Source organism: Dipodomys spectabilis, unplaced genomic scaffold, assembly GCF_019054845.1.
Source record: "Dipodomys spectabilis isolate Male_0828 unplaced genomic scaffold, ASM1905484v1 ptg000533l, whole genome shotgun sequence".
Lineage (NCBI taxonomy): Eukaryota > Metazoa > Chordata > Mammalia > Rodentia > Heteromyidae > Dipodomys > Dipodomys spectabilis.
Window position 1 is genome coordinate 5,633,549 of NW_024871210.1, and position 16,665 is coordinate 5,650,213.

Genomic DNA, 16,665 nt, shown 5'->3' on the forward strand with positions numbered 1-16,665 from the left:
TTTAGTAAATATAACTTGGGATGTCATTTGTAGAAAGAAAACAAGCCATTAGGAGAGAAATGTCCCAGTGATAGTCACGAGCCAAATAGATAGTATGTATAAGTTAGATGGGGAAGAAGGAAATGAGGGCAAGGGATTGAGATCTGTTTTATAAAGTTAACTGAATTCACCAAAAGAAGTTTAGTATCCCTTCCTCCCAACAATGGATGATATCCCACTCAGAATTTTCTACAACAGTCAATACTTTGGTGTAGAGTCTTCTCTGGGTGGGGACACAGTTACTGTGATGTAAACATTAATCCTTATTTCTTTTTAACCAACAGAGGAAAGTCAGCCCTCTTTCCATATATGAAAACAGAAATGCCTACTGCTGGCCAGAACCCGGGAGACAACATCTCACTTTCTCTTACTATTCTTTGTTTGATTATAATTCTGTGGAAGAAATATGTATGAGCACTCAGTAGTCAAACACTGTGAATTCATTTCCCACACTTTTCTTGTGTGTGTGTGTGTGTGTGTGTGTGTGTGTGATTTAGATACTCTGCAGAGGGGTTGCAATTACATGAGCAAGATGATGAATCCATTCCTCTACAGCATTGTTAACCTTCCTTAATTTTCCCTTACCATCCCTATCTGCCCTACCTCCCCAACTGTTCCCTCCCCCACCCAATGTTGTAAGGTTCGTTTTCAACATAGTATATCATACATCTCATTGTTAATATGGGTCATCCAGCATTTTGATATTTCTAATCCCCTTCCCAAATTAGAAAAATGTGTATACAAAATGCAAGACACTAAAAGCAAATATAGTGACAATCGGAGTTATTCCATTCTATGGGGGAAGAACATACAAAGAACAGCAACTACTAAAATTACACAGTAAACTTTAAGTACATTAAAAAGAAGAGTAAGAAACTTAAAAACTTCTATCACTTTATGGAGTTAATTTCATTTAGAATCAGCTTGCCTGGTGAAATGTACATAGCCTTAGAACTCTTTTACTTATCCTAAACACATACTATTTATTGTTGATAAGGAAAAACATGAACTTATGTTTCTTGGGTCTGATTCATTTCACTTAGTATATTTTTTCTAAGTCTTGCCATTTCCTAACAAATGGTACCATGTCATTCTTTTTGATAGAGATATAGAATTATGTATATTCCTTGATCAATTCATCTACTGAGGGGCATTTTGGTTGGTTCCATATCTTAGCTATGGTAAGTAACGCTGCAATAAACATACTTGTGCTGGTAGCTTTAGAACAGCCTTATTTGATATCATTTGGGTCAATGATTAAAAGTTGGATTGCTTGATAATAAGATAACTCTCTGTGTAGTTTTTGAGGAATCTCTATTCTTTGCAGACATTGCCACCAACAATGCAGTAGTGTTCCCTTTTTGCCACCTCCCCTCCAGCATGTGTTGGTAGTACATTCTTCATTATACTTGATTATAACTGTGTAAGGTATAATCTCAATATTGTTTTTCTCTGTTGTTATTTTTATTTCTGTATTTTAAATATGCAATTTTATTAAAAGAGTCTACACAGAACGCTTATAATTTTATAAGCAAGGTAAAAATTTCATATCATATCGAACTTTTTCCCCCTTTATTTGCTTTTCCGTACCACCTGTTTACTCTCTCCCCTCTCCAATTCCTCCCTTCAACTCCTTTGCAAATTTTAAAGTTCCTTTTCAACGTAGTGTCTTGTACATGTAGTTGTTACAATAGGTCGTCGTATATACTTATTTCATGATTTTGTTATTTTGCTCTCCCCCCTGAATTACAAAAAAAAAATTACATATATGTTGCAGGACAATTGAATCAAATACTGTGATATCGGGGGTTGCAATTATTTTATTGCTAGAAAACTTGACCGATTCTTACATGTCTATTGGCCATTCTTATTTCTTCTTCAGAGACGTTTCTCTTTAAGTCTTTAGCACACTTGTTAATCGATGGTAGTTTCTTTGAGGATTTTTTGTTAGGGGATTTAATTTTTTGAGTTCGTAATATATTTTAGATATGACATCCTTGTCTGTTTTATGGGTAGTGAAGATCTTCTTTCAATCGTTTGGATTTCTATAGATCTTGCTTGCTATGTCCTTTGCCTTGCAGAAGCTATGGAGTTTCATGCGATCCCATTTGTCAAAAGTTTCATTGATTTGTTGTGTTTCTGTGTTATCATTCAATGCTAGATAAGAAATTTACCCATTACCTTGCTCATGTAATTGTAACCCCCCTGCACAGTAATTTTCACAATAAGAAACTTATTATTAAAAGGAAAAAAAACATTACCACTAAAAATAAGAAAATGATAAGTAGCCCTAGAGTTTCTCCTGTTCCTTCCTGTAATATTTTCAGAGTGTCTTCTTTGACTTCTATGTCTTTGATCTATTTGGAGATGATTCTGGTGCAGGGTGATATCTAAAATTGTAGCAGTAGTTTTCCTGAGGTTTAACCAATTTGGCCAGCACCATTTATTGAAGAGTCTCTTTTTCTTCCATTCTATTTTTTTGGCTCCCTTATCAAAGATTAGATGGCAATAGGACGGTGGGTTTATTACTTTGTCCAGTCCATTGTTCCATTCTTTGTTCTATTCCATTGGTCCTCAGATATGTTCTTGTGCCAGTGCCATGCTCTTTTGATTACTATGTCTTTGAAGTGGAGTTTGAAGGTTGGTATTGGTATTGTTCCAGTGATGTTCTTTGTGGTAAGGGTTCTTTTGGCTATTTGTATACTTTCATTGTTCCATACCAATTTCTGTATTACTTTTTCTATTTCCTTGAGGAATAAGGTTGGGATATTGATAGGTATCACATTGAATTTGGAGATAGCCTTTGGCAATATTGCCATTTACATGATGATAAACCGCTGAATACAAGAGCATGGGACGTGTTTTTTTGTTTGTTTGTTTGTTTTTCCATTTCTTTAGTCAGGATTTAATTTCCTTTTTCAGGTTTTTAAAGTTTTCATCATTGAGGTCCCTCACTTCTTCAGTTAACTCCTAGGTATTTTAATTTTTTCACACATTTTCATATAGATATCAACTGCTCCTTCTTGCTAAGTTGTTCTGCAATCTTTCCATGTCCCACACAGCTGCAATAAATCAATTTATAAATACTATTTTCTTCACTTCTTTAGTATCTTTTTTTCATATTGATAGCTAGGAAAAATTTGAAAATGGTTTCTTAAGGAACGAAACAGGCTGTGTTATTTGAGCTTTCAGAAAGTGTTTGTGTTCATGAAAGGTGACTACTGAACAATGATGCAAACACATCACATTTGCACATTTCAAGTGCAAATTTTCTATTTCAAATTGATTTGGGTTACATTTGTATGCTGGTTCTATATAAAACTTTAATGAACATTCTAGGTCATCATTCGGAAAAAAAGGTGACAACTTTCTACTAAAGGTAGATTTTGTATGAGAATGAGAGTGATTATTTTTTCATAAATCTCTCAAGTTTTATGTTTACGCTTATTAGAAGGTAATTTCAATATGAGCCATTTTTAGAAGTTATCCAGTTTCTGACACATATGTTGCTTTGCCTGCCTTGTAGATATGCTTTATATTTCTGTATATCTTCTTAATTCACATCTTGTATTCATAATGATTCAAAGTAACAGTGAAACAGGCAAAGATTCTCAAAACAAGTACTGCAAATGTTAACTAAAATAAGCAGGAAAGAGAAAGTTTCACAGAAGGATTTTTTATGTGCATATAGTATATTTTATTAAACAAATATTGATGTTAATAAATAATATAAGAAATAAACATGGAATATATAGAGATATATCAGTGAAAATGTCATTTATATATATACATATGTAAACATAAGCTTTTGCATTAATATTACATTTAATCAAAATTGTATAAATGACTCACCGATATCCTGGAATATAAATAATAATTGGATAATTTTTCAGTAATGCCTCAGTTGACAGGTTTATGTAGAACATGAATGTCAATTATGAATTTATAAAAACATGATTTAATTATACAACTTTTTAAAAGTGGGAATAAAATATATCAGTAGACACTATGTAGAAGCTATTGTCTAGTATATGTCACTGTTCTAGTATTAGATACATTTCCTATCATTATTTTTCAAAAATATCAAGCAATTTTTTTATCAAAATCTTCTACTACGGTTTTGATTTTGCACTGAGGGAACTTTGGGAGTATGGGTAATTAAATATCGACATTGAAAGTATGCATTATTCAGTGGCAAGTTACTTTATTAAATATCTAGTGTATATGAACAACAAAATGGTAATAAATCTGTTTGGTGTTACAATAATAAGGGCATCTTATTGTGGGTTTCCAAATCTGCCTGTTTGGAATTACTATTTTATGAATCCTAAGGAACTGAAGCATTTCAATATTGTTATGCACATGGTTTGAGACGATTTTAACAAGAATGACATGGGAGAGAAGACTTAGAAGTCTGTTTAGTCTTTAAATGGAGAATCTGACAAAATTTCTGAACAATCCAAATAACTTGGACACAGGTAGTGAGAAAAGGTGGGACGGTATGGTTGTACTTGCTATCTCCTGAAATTAATTAGATGCACCAAAGATGGGCAGGAAATGATTCCAATCAGAAAGCTTCTCAGAAGCAATGATCAGATTTTCTTACTCTCTAGTATGGGTGTGTTCATCATTCTTGTGAGCTCAGGTAAGAACCAAGATACCAGAAATTTCAGCACATGTGCTCTAGTCAATTGAGTCACTGTATAACACAATATCCAATTCTTTCTTCTTATGGTGAAATGATCTGAAATTCATTTCAACTGTACTAAAATTCAGTTCATTTGAACACTAGATGAAATTTTCCCTGTTATTGACCAGCCTGCAATCTGATCTTCATTCTCATTCTTTCTTCTAATCCGGTGATATTTTCTCTGTCTTCCTTAGTGTTCCAGAAGGCGAATATCTACAAGTTACTTTTCTTAACACTATTTTCCAAACAAGTAAGAGAAATACATTTAGTCACAATGTTTGAAAGAATTCAACACATTGTACAGATGGAGTAGAATTCCACTGTTTTTCTTCATAGAAGTTGCCAACTGATAGCGACAATTAGAAATAATTAGGGCACATTGTATAAGTTGGGAAAATATAATGATATGACAGATTGACTCATGAAGAAACAGGAAACAATCACTGAATTTGTATTCTAGTCAATGACATTGATGTATTTAAGAACATTTGGAATTTGTATGAAGAACATACAGTCAAATGGTACACACAGGCTGAGTAACAAAGATTTAATGAAAATTTTCCTTTGTGGCAAGACTAGAGTCAGAATGACAGGAAACAATCTGAATAACTGTAACAAAATGAATACAAACAAATCACCGTTTTCTCAGGTAAACATCCATAAGCTGATTAGCAATAGTGAATATTTGGAACTTATAAAATCAAGAATTTATCCATTTCTTCGTTATTATACTGGCTTTCATTCCTTAAACAGGTATTTTATGCCTGGAAAAAATCTAACATAGAGTCTGAAAACATAGTCATGGATAATTTCTTTACCCACCACAAACAGGCTTCCATTTTCTTCCATTAACACTTATGCAAAAATGTAGGAATGTGTCAGAAAATATCTGTTCTTAGTTTATGTTGGTCACTGTGTATAACTTGCAGAAACACTCAATCACTTTATAATCTCTTATTCTTCCATTTTAATATACCTTGTGAGAGGTCTCTCCTTATATTGATTCCTTGAGACAAACTGCAATATGAATAGAAAAATGGTACAGTTTACTTATAGACTCTGCAGGATTTCAATAATTGTTAAAAATGAATCAGTCATAAGAATTGTAGTCATTTTCATCGTTTTATGCAAATTTTTCAATTTTTTATTATTATTCAATAGGAAAAATAAAACTGCTGAATATGCATATCACTAAAAACAACCTGTTTTCAAAACTAGCATGTCTCGTGATTGTCTTATGAACTCGCATATGTAACCTAAATCCTAAATACAATATTCCAATTTTTTTCATAATGTAGATATTCGTAAAATGTGCCTAAAGAACCAGTTCAATTAGCAGCAGAAATGGGGCTAGTGTATTATTTATTCATGTGCAATAATGTCTAAAACTAAACTGTAGTTTTAGAAAGGAAAATATACCAGTTTATATGAACAATGCAAGATTTTATGTGCAACACAAGTGGTACTTGATTGTACTCATTTGTAAATTGATATCTATAATTGGTAAGGTCTTGGACAGGGTTTGCTTCTGGCACATCAGTACATTCAAAATATGCAGGAAGTATAGATCTTAACATTTATCCTAATTGTATAATAGAAAACTGTAATTTAACTTTGACTCAAGTAAGAAAAAATGGTCAAATTCATTATTCTAAAATTCTCTTGAAGAAGTATTTTTGAAAACTCAACATTGCATTGATCTCAAGGAGAATGATATTGGATATTTTGGTTTTCATCACTCTTTCAAAGAGTTAGAAAGTTATAGAATGTTCCTCGATTCACTTTCTTCTACATATTTCATGCATTTTTGGCTTATTTTATTAATATTCAATAGGTAGTTTTCATCTCTTCTTCATCATTTTATTACTAGTGTAGTGGACATCTCAAAATATTGGCCAAGATGACTTTCACCTAAAATTAAATGTAACAAACGATAATAGAAAGAGAATTTTAGCTATTAATATAGATCCTTAATTTTGAATTTCTGCCTTTTACTATCGTGTCAAATTTATTATCTCATACTACAATGAATCCGTCAAACACTTTTCATGTCCATTTAGTTAATTAGTTTTTAACCAAATTGATTTGAACAAAGGTTAAGGTCTTCGATTTTAATCAACACCAAAGTACAGGAAATAAATGATATCAAAAGGCATTAATAAATGATCTTGAAATCTTCACCCAACTTACATAATGGTTGTAATTTGGCATCTAATAGTTTTATGTGAGGTAATTTTGTCTGAACATCATATACTGAATGTATTTCCCGAGGCAGGTTTTGTCTCTTTTCAGTGGACTTTTGAAGTAAGTTTCTAATCCTGCTTGTGTCCTTCTGTTCAGAATTATTTGGATTGTCACTTGTACACCATCAAGATAATGCTTATCATTTATTTTCAATAATTAGTATATGTTTAAGGTAAGTTTGTCAGATGAACATAAAAGCTCAATATATATATATATATATATATATATATATGTACATTTACATATGTACCATGGTTTCCCTTATTTGCAATATCTAGTGTATGTATGAGTCAATATGTACGTATGTATATGTATATGTATATATGTATATGTATATAAACATTTAAATGCATGTGTATGCATATATATAACTATAAATTATGATGGCAAATAAAATTAAGTCAAAATATTCGCATAAGCGTTTTTTTTGGTATGTGTTTTTTCTTGTTCATACTATACTATGGGAGTTTTTGTTTCTATTCCATTGTTTTCCTCCTGTTGCAGATCTCTGTTGTCACTGTATTTGATTTTAATACCTAACAATTATATCATATGTATTAGTGAAGAAAACAGAATTTAAAATATACCATTTGGCTTATTTGTCTAAAATTCTTTTATGTTGTCTTTGTCTTGTATATCAAAAAGATAGCTAATTGCAAAATAATAATTAAATGAATTGTTAATAGATGCTGTCATTCTCATCACGTTAAAAGTGAATTCTGTAAGTGAAACTCGACTTTCCATCAGTTCTATGATTTAGGTCTACCTTTTGTTAAATTTCAATGTTATCCTCAAGGTGAGATCCAAAGGTGGTATCATTAAATCAATAAGGGACTGAATAAAATTCTTGTGATACATGTTACTTCTTTCGTCATTTTTCTCTCTTTCAATCTCCAATATCCCACCACCCAAGTTGTAAATATCATATCCAATATATTACCTTTTGTATACTGATGTTACATTTGCTGTTACCATATTGTTGTAACACTACTAATGGCATAAGTTCTATGGTTTAGGTCTATCTTTACAAAGTTAGCCTTATGGTGAATAAACAATCTTCTGAAAAGGTTTATAACACTTTTATAATACATCTCTTTCATAAACCTGAATGTTCTGTCAAGAAGTACAGAGTTTTGACAATTATGTCAGAATGTGATATAAAAATGCTAGAACCTTACTAAATTTGGAAGTACTTTATTCATGATTTTAAATGACTACTCTACTCCTTTACACATTTCTCAAAGTTTTGCTCATCCAAGTGTGAAGTGGTATGTATTATTTTGATGAGAAGACTGACATGAATTGACTGAATTTATACAATGTATGCAAAATTTTGAAGTGATACAATACAAAAATCTTCAATAAAATTACAAAAGGTATTTCATGTATATGTTGCCTCTATGTTTAATCAGATAAAAGCTTTTTTCCCTTTAGGATGTGTGAAAAATGCAAATGTTTGTAAAATAGTCCCAGTCATAATATTAAATCATAACAGAGAAGATATTCAATGATATACAATTAGCTATATTTTCATAAATATGAATGCCAAATCTCTATGTGAATATAGCAATTCAATAAGGCAATATGAGAAGTTTCAGAAGACTGACTTCTGAAAAGAGATATCAATATTTGCAAATTCTGCAGATATTTGAGAACATACTTGTTATCTTAGTATATTTGAAGAAGACATTAGCGTAGGCAGGAGGTAGGTAAAATTATGATTTATTGTAAATGTTACTGCAAGTGCCATATAGGTTATTCCTATTACAAAAATGGGAAGATCGATGCTTCCCTAATTAATGTAAGAAAAAAAATTCTGTTTTTGATACCGAGGAAGTATAGGGTGAAAAAGGATTGCACCATGTCCTACCAAATACTTCAAAACTATGTGTAAGAAAGTATAGTCCAAATAAATTGATATGAACATAGAAATTGTTAAGCAAACACGTAGGGTTAATATAAATTTTCCAGGTGTTTATCTATATTGGTAAGTATTGCTTCAACATATACAATTTGACCACATTGAAAGAGTAGCAAATATTTTAATAATCTACCTCACTTTTTTCTTTCTCTTTCTTAACATGTCCTGGTTTTGATGACCTATGTGCTGTGCAGTTGTACAATTATCTTCTAATGTCAACAACAGGAAAATTCTTGTTATCATATATAAGTTAATGTATTTGTATTCATTCCCTTGAAAACTTTAGTCATTAGAGTGGCATCTATTGCAAAATGATGTGATTTTTTAAAAAGTAGCTGGCAATTCTATAAAAAGTTTTCTTGTCCCGTAAATTCTAGGGTTATATATTTGTGTATGTAATTATCATGAACTGAACTGGCACTACCATTTTACTGCAAACTCTGAGATGAATACAGCATTAAAATTGACAGAATGAACTAATGGAAGAATTATCATGTTATCGTTGAATTATTAAATTAATTTACATGAGAGCTGAACTGTTTTGAACTTCTAGTAGGTAACATCAGGAATGTCATATTGAATTATTTTTTTTCTTATTATCGCCTGGAAATTTGTGAAATAAGATGAAGGAGTTATAACCCTTGAAAGAGCTTATGGTTTAGCTTTTGTTACTGTTAAAAGATTAAATGTCAGAATATTTAATCTTGGATTTACAAATACTAGAGTTTGTTTTCAAATAGTCATGGTGAAAATCCTGCTAGTTTTTTATGTTTTCTTGTGGGATGAATCAAGTGCACATTGGCAGTCTTTGGAAAAGCAAGCATTTAGGGAAAAAAGAATTCATTTTTCCTTTTTACACGTAGTTCAGACTGGCCTTGAACTTTGGATGATTTTACCTTTACTAATCGAATGCTGAGATTACAGGTGTGTGCCACCATAAGTGGAATGAATCTTTATTTCCAAGATGAAAGTTCTAGTTTTAGGTGAAAGAGAACAATTCTTGTACTCTTGAACCTAAAAGAACCTAAGCTGTGTAGGAAAATTTGGTAGACTTTGAAAGTTTATTGTACAGAAAAAGAGAAAGTAGGAGTGTTGTTTGGAGTGTTAGTTGCAAACACAAAATGGGAAAAGTATGTGATTATTTAGGTAAATGCCAAAAAGTGGGATTGCTGAGTCGTAGTGGAGCTTTATGTGGAGTAGGTGAGGAAACTCCATACAGCTCTCCAAAGTGTTTGAACAAGTTTATATTGCCACCAACAAAGCAATAATGTTCCCTTCTGGCCACATGCACTCTAACAACTGTTGTTATTAGATCTCTTGATTATAGCCACCCTCACTATGTTAGGTGCAATCTTAATGTTGTTTTCATTTGAATCTCTTTCATGGCTAGAGAGGTTGAGCATCTCTTCATGTGTCAATTGAGCATTCTTATTTCCTCTTCAGAGAAGTTTCTCTTTATGTCTTTAGCCCACTTATCAGACAATTGTTCCTTTGAGGATTTGTTCTTGGAGGATTTTATCTTTTGAGTTCCATGTATTTTTGGAAGATCCTCTCCCAATCCATGACTTTTCTATTGATTTTCCTAGCTATGTCCTCTGCCATGCAGAAGCACTGCTACTCATCCTATCAGATTTGTCCAACCTTTCTTTGATTTGTTGTATTTCTTGATCTGTATTGAGAAACTCTCCGCCTGTCCCTAGTAAAACTAGGGTTTCTCCTATCCTTACTAAAGCTACCAGCACACCTATGATTATTGCAGAATTATTTACCATAGCTAAGATACAGATCCAATCTAGATGACAGGACAAAAAAATATGGTATATATATATATATATATATATGTATATATATATATATTATATGGATAATGGAATTATATATAATTGAATAAAATATTATATATCATTTATAATTTTCTATGATATATGTATTATATATACATAATGGAATTCTATGCCTCCATCAGAAAGAATAGCATTGCCTCATTTGTTAGAAAATGGAAAAACATGGAAAAATCATATTAAGTGAAGTAAGCCAGGTCCAAAGAAACCTAAATCCTATTGTGTTCATTTATATATATGCAATAAACAATATATGTCTGGGACACGCAGAAAAGATTTAAAGCTATTTACTTTTGACCCTAGAAATGATGTTAAGCTAAGAGAACCCCAATATAGGGACACAAGTGAGTTTTTTGCTTTCTTGCTATCGTTCCTAAACTATTTGTAAAATATAATGTCATTATTTTTTTGTTTTTTGTATGTTTCTCCACATGATATAACCCCTGTTTTCATGGTATTTGATGTCAGTGCCCTGTTTTTGTACATACACTTCTCTAATTTGGGAGAGGAAGGAAAAAACAAAATGCTTAAATGAGGATACAGGTTAACCCTTTGTGACAATGAGATGTAAAAGACACTGTGCTGTAAAACAAACTTTACAAATTAGGCTGAGTGGGGGGAGTTGTGGAGGTTGGTGGGAAGGGAGCATTGAATAAAAACAAAGGAAGAGATAATAATGTTTGATAGGAAATATGCTCGTGCCCTTGTTCACATTACTGTAACCCCTCTATACCAGAATTTTTAGAATAAAAATGTATTTAAAAATGGGATAAGTATGTTAAGTTTTGAAAATTCGTATGGTTGATTTAGACCTTATTAAAACAGAAACTTAAACAGCATAGAAATCAGGTCATACAAGATCCTTACTAGTGAAATTAACAAATGTTGGCCATAGTGTGGATAAAAGGAACTCTTACAGTTTCGGCAGGAATGTGAGGGGGTTTAGAGAGCCACAGTGGAAAATAGTCTGATTATCTTAAAGAAATCAATGTGAGAACTACTCTCAGCATAACTTATGCATTGAAATAAAAATGTTAATAGAGCATGCAAGTGGCTCCCAACTTTATTCTAGCAACTCTGAAGCTGATATCTGAGGATTTAGTTTGAAATAGGCTCAGGCAAGAAAGTTTATGACATTCCCATCTCCAATATACTTTAAAGAAAGACCTAGAAGTGGATCCTTGACTCAATTGTTAGAGTGATAGTCATGAGCACAGACTCAGAGATATTGCCCTATGTGGAATCCTCAGGACAGCCAAAAATAATAGCAGAGGCATACCTGGAATAAACACAAAATATCCACTTAAATTAGCATTTCAGATAAACAATATATAATTTTTAGTAAAAGTATGTTCATTTGAAATGCAAATTCATCCTGGTATTCCATATTTCATCAGACAATTCATCACTTGTGCATAATTCATTAACACAATCTATCACTTTCCAAAATCCCTTGTGATTTGTCTACTGAAAAATCAACAATTTATAAGGAACCCAGTTAAAGATGATAGTTATTGGATCAACAGAGTTTAGGAGAAGAGACAGATAAGACAAGTTAAGCGAACATCAATTTAGAACCTGATTGATCCACTGAAAGAAAATGAAAGGTGGGAGTACTATTGGAAGTCTGCACATAGAATTATTATGTAGAGTTACTAATATGAATAAATTTGTAAAATTAATTATTGAGTTCAGCTAGGATGATTTTACAGCAATGTTAGTAAACAAGAAATTTTACATTTAAATAGATTGGCTGCAGATTGTTATCAGTAAATACTGTCCATGATATGGGTGGTCGGAGAACAATGGAACATATGAAAGCAACCACAAAAACTACATTAATGACCACATTAATATTATAAATGTGGTCTGACTAAAATATGATCTGGTTATGTTGTGACATAGGTGCTATATGAGGATTTACCCAAACAAACAACCAATTCAATAAGTGGTCCTTTCTCCAAAGGAGTACATAAATGGTTGACAACTATATAAAGAACTATTTGACATCTTTACCTACAGAGAAAAATGCAAATCAAAAGACACTGAAATTCTGTGTCTTTGTTGTCAGAATAACTATCCTCAAAGCAATAAAATAAAACAAAGAAAAACTCCAAATACGTGATATTGAAGATGTTGGGAAAATAGTAATCTGTATGCTATTTATAGCAATGTAAATTAGTAAATGCACTATGGAAATCACATAGGAAGTTTCTCATTAAACTAAACATAGAGCATATGATCTATTAAAGCGTAATTTACACAATCAATCAATGCAATAAATCTAGGTTCTCCATTCAAACAATGAAATAATAAAAAATGTAGTGTATTTACACAGTCGATTATTATTCATACATCAAGAATTTTGTCATTTGCAGAGAAATGGAGAAAATTGAAAGTCACTCTATCAAGTGTTCTATATTTAGCAGAAAGACTGAAGTTATCACATAGATTTTTATATGTTCATTTTGAACTTTAAATGAATAACATACATTAAATAAAGAGTATTTTGCAGTGAAGATTACAGAGAAGGAGTGGGCAAATGGAGAAGATTGAATAGCGATCATAATATTCTATACAGTTTTATGGAAATGTAATGATGTAACCAAAGAAGCTTTTCATCAAAGAATATTATATAAATGCAGGTAAATACTAAAATAAAAATTTTCTTTCTATAAATATTGGCTAATATAAAAGAGTCACCAAAAATCAATATAACTAAGATACATTTCAGTTTTTTATTAGATACAAGTAGAGGAATTGATTCATTCTAACTAAAATTGTATATGAATGAAAAAACACAGAATATGAATATAACAAGAAATCAAATGCAAAAATATGTTAAAATGAACTATATAACTGGGACCTGGAGAGGAGTCAGGTGGGGGAGAGAGAGGAAGGGGATGATGCCGTTCAAAAGGAAATGTACTCCATACCTATCTGTAAAGACTTTGTATATCATTTTTACAATAAAATTTCAAAAAAGGAATTGCTAATAATAACCAGAAATTTTGAAAACGTATTCCAGAATGGTACGTCATCTTAAAATTTGAACCGAACCAAAGCCCAAAAATGTAAAACATATTTCAATATCATTACTGGGAAAGAATCAAAAGAAAGAAAGTGAGAATTTTTTCCTTAATTTTGGTGGTACTACTATTATACCTCAGGACTTCCTACTCTCTCTGCTTGCTTTATTGGCTAATGCTTTGCTAAGTGAACTATCTCTCCAGCCCTGGTTTTGTTGTTTAATTGGAGATGGAGTCTATCAGACTCATCCCCCTGAGCTAGCTTGGAAATGAGACCCTAAGATTTCCACACTTCGGAAGAGCTAGAAATATTCGTGTAATTTTTATTTAAATAACATTTTTTTATTTTGTAACTACTTTACAGAGGGGTAACAGTTACAAGAGCAAGGTAATGAGTATGTTTCTTATCAAGCATTGTTACCTCCTCCTTTGTTTTTCCCCTACCATCCCTTCCCTCACATCTCCACATCTACACTCCCCCCAAAGTCCCCAGCCTAAATTGTAAAATCCGTTTTTCAACATAGTGTCTTCTACATCTCATTGTTGTCAGAGGTCAACCTGTACCCTATTTTGTTTTTCCCTTCCCTTCCCCAATATATGTAATCATTTAATACAGTGAAAACAGATTATACCATGGGGGAGGGAAATACAAAGCGATAAAAGTCACATGGTACCTAATAAATACTTTAATGACAATAATAACCAAAAAATTGTTTCAATTCACTTGTAAGAAATGGTCTATTAAGCTCACCTTACTCAACAGTTTGGAGTAGACGAGGATTTCACCATTGGCCCAGGACAGAGGCTTCTAATCCATTTCCCCGAAATATTTGTAAGTATTCTACGGGACTTGGGTGATTTATTGTTGTTGTATTTAGATGCAATAAAAGCTAGAGAAAAATGAATTAAACAGTGGCATATATAGCTTCCTAAAATATGGGTCATTTTTAAAAACTAATAAGAATGAAAGGATATGAGAGCAACTGCCATCTACAAGTATTTGTTCAAGAGAAAATGTGTTTATCATGATCCCATTAAGAGGAAGCTAGGTTAATCAAGCTGGAGTTATTTGTGATACTCCAAAGACTACAGAAAGAGATGCAAATGGTAAATCACAAGAGAAATCACCACCCGACTTAAAGAAAGGATGTGTAGGAAATCTAAAATATGAGTGGATGTCTTTGAAAATAATAAATCAGAGAATAATATTTAAATGTAAATGTGGTAAAGGAAAAGATGAATGGTTTGTAACAGCATCAGAACAGAATCAGTCCAAGACTTTTTTTTTAACCTCTGTGCTCTCAACCAAGGAACGGTCTGGTTGTGCATGTATAGGCAGACAGAGGAGTTAATATGTGGAGAAAAAGGACAAGCCTACTGAGCTCTACCCTTAGTCTCTAGTATTCCAAAGTTCTGCTCTGCTAAATAGGAGAGAGTGGGGTAACATTGTCAATGTCAATTAGATTTTGAGAGTAGAGAGAGTTGTTATTTTGCAGTACACAGGCTTTCTATGTTAATTTATAAATTGTGGTGTTTACGAAAGTCCTGGAGTCTCCAAAGATTTCACCTACTGCAACAGGTGCACCTAGCTATTTAGATTAAGAGCATAAACCAAGGCCTTGTTTTCTAATTCTATATGACGGCTCTTCTGAACTGATGTAACAGTTATATTAGCTGTAAGGTAAAATGAGAGGAAATGTCTGTTTATATATCATGCATGAAAGTTTTCATACCCTTTTAAAATAGCAAATATGGAAAAAAAATGGAGAGATTATTTACAAAACTGTTGGGATTATAAAGTAAAACAAGAGAAAGAAATGAAATCACAATCAATCCAGAAATTTTCATTCAGTGAAAAATATTGAAGCCATTTGTTACAAATGAACTTGGTGTGCAGATAATTTTGAATCTTCTTTACAAAGAGGGAAACGGGAGAGATCCAAAATATATTTTTTACACTCCAAGAAAAGTTAATTTCAGGTGTTTTCCATGTATCAAAATAAAGTATTTTCCTTGTGTTAGTTATAGATTATTGATAGAATTATATTAAAAGTAATAATAGCAATAGAGAATAAAATGATTAGAGGTTATGATTCAGGGGAATGAATGACAGCAATTTGTTAGGGAAATGAGAGAATAACTGGGAATATTCTCTCATGAATTAGAGACTGCAACATTGAATAGTACCTGTTATTTTTAGAGGAATTTAGGTTATGTTACTCTGTATTTTGAATATTAGAGCAACCAGGAAAATACTATAATTTGGAGCTCCCAATGTGGCTTAGTGGAAGAGTGCTTTTCTTGCATGCATGAGATCCTGGGTTCAAATCCTCAGCAGCATATAAGCAGAAAAAAACCTGGAAAGGGCTCAAGTGTTAAAACACTATCCTTGAACTGAAAAGTTGAGGGACAGCACCCAGGCCCAGAGTTCAGACACATGACTGACATAAAAATAATAAAATAGCACAATTCATATTCTAAGATATTAGACTCAGACAAAATCTTAGACTAAATCTAACAGAAACTACTGGAATTCAAGAACACAGTAAAGAATAGAAAATACAAAAGACACTATAATAAAATATTTAGAAAAAAGAGTTTCTACTGAAACTCTTTATTTGAATTCTCATAGTATGTATATTTATAATAATTAATAAGTGGAAAAATACACCAAAAGAAAAATGATATGATATTTTCATAAATTAGATTAGTACATAGTAAAATAATTAAACTGCTAACTGGTGCAATGGCAAAGATGAAAATAAGTTATTGACAGTAAAATAATACCTTTAGCCTGTATTAGACATTTATATGAAATTTGAAATTAGTCAAATTAATATATAGTAGAAAAATGAAAGTTTTGTCTTTGTGGATGATTGTTGAGAAAGTGTTATTTTAATT